Source organism: Opisthorchis viverrini (genome assembly GCF_000715545.1).
Source record: "Opisthorchis viverrini unplaced genomic scaffold opera_v5_1, whole genome shotgun sequence".
In the NCBI taxonomy this organism is placed as follows: domain Eukaryota; kingdom Metazoa; phylum Platyhelminthes; class Trematoda; order Opisthorchiida; family Opisthorchiidae; genus Opisthorchis; species Opisthorchis viverrini.
This window is the reverse complement of record NW_008751657.1, coordinates 8172359-8177411: the sequence shown is the minus strand read 5'-3', so window position 1 is coordinate 8177411 and position 5053 is coordinate 8172359.

Below are 5053 nucleotides of genomic sequence, written 5' to 3'. Positions count from 1 at the left end.
TAGCCTTTCCACAAAGCCCAGACCACATGTGCTGAATGTTGAATGTTGAATGCCTTGCTGACGATACAGTGGGTCTCAGGAACAAAGGTCCAAAATTTTTGAATGCTGCTGTTTTGGAAGATATGACGTTTAACCGACTGATGTCTTACTGTTCTTCATGGGCTGAACTGAAACAAGTCATAGTATGGATGGCATGATTCAGGTTGTGTCTTCGCTCAAATTCGAACAAAGACAGTTTTGTGATCTTACTTGGCGCTACGCGTTTTAAAGTGGGAGCAGTATAATATGCAGTCTTGCAACATGTAAAACGGCATCTTTCTCGGCAGTTATATGATCCCCTCACCGAGGATGACGTCCCAACAAAACCTTTCGGCTAACCCGTTAAGCATGCTTTCCAACACTTCTAGAAAGACCGATGCCTGTCGAACGAAGACTGAAAAACAATTTGTCTCCATCTCACAAATACCCCACCGTAATTTCAGTCGGCTTTCCGTGACATATTGCTAGACCGGACACTATCATGAGTTAGAATGACAGCTGGACAAGTAGCACATTTCACCTAGTACCCGCCGAAAACTTCGGGTTGTCAAGGGGGAGTTTGACGTAAAAATGCCTGAGTGCATGTGTTTGTCACTTAAGACAAGGTCACTGACGCAGGTGGTGCAGGTGATGGCATCCCCACTAGCCTTCAGAGTCGAACCTACTTACGCTTTGCTTGCCACCACTGCCGGTCACTTGTATCCCTTTTTGTGCGCGACGGACGACAGTCAAGGAAGCGATGCGGATATATCTTTTTCTGTTGAAAACTGTTGTAATTTAAATCAAAGTAGTTCATTTCTTATCGATTGGCGCCATTTGTGGCACTTCTCCTTTGTGTCAATTTGTATAATAACCAAGGAATCAACCTCTTTGGAGTAGAAATACCGCCCCGGCAGTTTATAATGTTGCTGAATTGCGATCCCTTTAATAAGAGGATGGCGGCCCACGGGATCAGGTTGCACTTTGATCCACCTTTAGCAGTCACCGCGGAGGAGTATGTGAACGTAAGATGCGAGTGCTGAGTACCATCTCTCGCGAACAAGTGTCAACTGACGAGCCTTTGTATACTTTCCTCACTGACGCGGAGCGTAATTTAAACTACCATCTACTTGCACCCGTATACGGTGATCTAGACTTAATTGTTACCATGGCCATGAAGGTTGCTTTGCAGCGTGATGTAGTTAATGTTTGCCGTAGAATTACGCAGTGTTAAAGAAGTAAACCATACTGGCTTTGAGGGACGGCGTTCATTCTTTTCTTCAATTTATACGGAGTGCAGCGTAATTCACCATCTTCGTTGTTTCTACTTTGCGCCTATTTCGTCTTTGTTGTTTGCACTTGAACGTAAACCGCTCATGGATCTTGTTTAAATCAACACGTGGGTTGAAAGTTAGAGCATCTAAACTGCTGTGTGAAAGGCCGGAGTAGTCCGACGATATGAAGTTCGCAAAATTCTGATAGTTTATTGCTGTGTATGTAGAACTAAACTTGTTGATACACCGCCTCTTATACTGCCTAAATTTTGAGGGTTTTGGGCATTTATAGGCAGTCCATATGCTTGCTGTAAACAAGCTCTAGTAGCGTCGGCAACTCAGGAGCTGAATAGACTAATTTTGGGTGAATGCGCCCCCAATATAAAAAAATCCTTTAAAGTGCCACCGCATGGTGCACCGGAGTTTTGGGCGTAGTATATCTAATTTTTTGGATGCCGCCTATTACTCTCTATTCTGCATAGGACCCCAGGAGGGGGGGGGCAAAAAACAGATTTAGACATGTGTACTCATAAAACTTCTATGCACTGTGCTACGTGGAAAATTTGTTGCCTGGCAAATACGTGCGCTATTAGCCTAAAATTAACTTGCAATCTCCCGTTGTATTAGTTGATTCAACGCTGAAAAACATGCCGGCCAAACTTGGTTCAAACAGGGCATAAGTAACCATGAGGTCCTTTCAAGGTCTACGACATTACAAGAGGAAGAGCTCATGCACCGCCAGACGTGTTTCACCGTCCACGGATTTAAGGCCGGCAGCCGTTTTCATAGCCGCTTATTGGACACACACAATGAGTCCCAAAAAGCTGCTCGGTTGGTATATCCAGGAACTTGTCTAACATGGGCTCCTTAGATTATTTGGCAATCCATGCGAATAATACGGGAAAAGAAGTGTCGAATCATCCGTTGAACGAAAAATGCCCTTTGACCAGATTTCCAATGGTTCAGTGAAGAGGACATGTTTGAAGAGAGCCGGATGACCAAATCCTTTTCGGCTTCTAACTCCGTGTCGTCTTCTGGTGAATTTTCACCAAGTACGACAGGCGTTTCCTGCGTCACCTCCGAATGACATGGACGCATTTTCTGCCATTCAGAAGAAGGTGTTAGTAAAACGACTACTGCTTTATAGCGTCTACGCCTATTTGGGTGGCACCAGCATTTGAACTCCAGGGTTTCAAGCCATCCGCAAAAAGTAGACATTGACTTGAAGGAACTTCTGGACGATCGTAGACGCAGACCAGAATCGGAGGTGGTCTCAAAATGGAGTTTTTAGTGACTCCAATCGAGACCAGCGCCAGTGAAGGGTAAGTCGAGCCTACTATCACTCGGAACGTTCTGTCTGAGAGGAACGCCCCAATCCGGCGTATACTTTATCCTTGAATCTCATACGACTCAAGCTTGTGGAGAAGCCGGATGAGCGCCGCTCGATGAAATGCTTTTGAGAAGGCAACAACCATGTATTAGATATTAGCTCTTCTTCCCTAATTTTGGATAGTTTGTCCGTATAAAAGAGCACGCCCGTCACGTAAGAACCATTTGAGAGGAATCCTTGCTGCGCTGGGAATGTCACGTTTTTGATATTGAAATGATATAATTTGAGAGCTGCAGAATGCATCCAATAGACTTGCGCGGTATGCTAGTGAGGCTTATGAGCCTGCAGCTGCCGGGTGAAATGTAGTCAAGGGTTTCGTAGATTGGAATAAGAATCATTTCCTTATAACCTGAAGGAACGTTGGTTTAGACGAGCGACTGACGAATCACCAGGTGTAAACGACATTTCCTTCGGGATTCGTGGATCGACCTCCTCCAGCCCCAACACGCCGAAGTGGTTGTCTCGTGTAATGGTCAACAAACGTTCTCCGTGAAAAACAATTCGATAAGGCGCCACTCGTGATTATGCCTTGCCAAGATTGGATGTAACGTGGTCGTTGGGGTAGAATACATGAGCGTTCATTATTCTCTTCACGCTTCAGATACCACTAGTGGACCACCAGATTGTTCCTCACTTTTGCCTCTCAAATAGGCGGTTGGATTATTTTTCGGTGGTCTATTATATATTTGAATACTACATTTTTGTTTTTCCCGGGTGGAGTACAATACCGTGGCCAGTTTTCGTATGCTACAGTTGATGATTTCGGATTCTGGGGCTACTACGGCGTGCTGACATCCTTCTCAGGCGTTATTTATCTTCTAGGGTTTTCTTTTTGCGTGCAACCCTCTACGGAATGTGTTCGATGGCTCGTACTGAAAGGCCTGTGAAAAATTGTCAGTGCAGACATATATAGCGACTTGCGGTCCGAACTTGACTCCCGTTAGCTCTGGACAGATTGTCCGCGGTCCGTTATTTTTCGTTCTTCATGCTTTCGTCCCCTTTCTTTCTACTTTGTTAGAACACGTGGCGAGCTATATTCAGTGGACTTCATGTAGACTGCTGAAAAGCTACGAGTTCAGTGGCGTGCCATAAGGCATCTTGACAGTTTTTCGAACCAGTGATACGGTTGCCACAAGCAGCATCGACTCCAATTGCCGTAGAAACACCGGAGTGATTGACTTTTGCTTACGAGTGCTCCAGTACAACAGCCATACTATTTGCACGGTATACACTTTGAGTTCAGCAACGGGATCCATTAGCCGCAAAACCTCTACGAAGGGAGCAGAACTTTACGCCAAAATGTTGCTCCGTCATGGGACCACTGCTGCTTCTCCTCTGCGTCGACGACCTTCCAGATGCTCCTGCAGGTCCATGTCTACTTGTTGCGGACGACTTGAAATACTGGAGTTCCAATGCCAGTGCCCTCCAAATGGATATAGACGCTGCAAAGTGGTGGTCGTGGGACTGGCACCTTCCTCTGAATGACGAAAAGCGCGTCCATATGTCGTTTGGAGAAGACTCAGCGAATGCTTGCTGAGGAAGGACCAGAAAAGATCATGCGGATAGACGCCAAAAAGGATTAGGGTATCTATATCTCCTCAAACTTGACCTTCTCACTGCACCATGCGAAATCGCTCCAAAAGGCATTCGTCATTTTACGGATGATCCGACGCACCCTCTCCCGTATTACTCGCATGGGCTTCCAGTTATTCTACGTGGCCCACCTCAGACCGCTCCTGGAATACGCCAAACAAGTTGTCCACTCAGGGCGCACGAAATACCTCACCCTCATTGAGCGTGTCCAGCGAGCCGCTACGAGAATGGTTGCTGGCCTCAAATCTGTGACTACGAGACGCGTAATTGATCTCTTTCCCCTGGAGTATCGTCGCCTCCGAGGGAACCTAACACTTACTTCTGACCTGTTTGAACAAAGCTTGGCAAAAAAGTTTTCCACCGTCGACCCAGCAAACACGACTGGGACATAGTGAGAAGGTTTTCAAGCTCATAGTGCACATATTCATTAGGCAAATTTTTTTCTGATTTCGGGTAGAAGCTGCGTAGAATGACCTTCCTCCGACGATTGTCCACGCTCCTTCTAGAACTCAGTTCAGGCACTGGCGGCATCCCTTCGCTTACCTTAAAAGTTGGTGGCCCGGACGTCCCCACCCTTATCCTTAATCTCTTCAATATCTCCCTTATCACTGGCACAGTCCCTAGTCAGTGGAAGCGCTGTACGTTTGTCCCACACTATAAGTCAGGTCCACGAACTGCTCTAGCCAGCTATCGTGGTATCCACCATACCTGCTTACTACTTCGTACCCTAGAGCGCCTCATCAAAGTTCCTGTCATGGAATACCTGCTCGCCACCAAA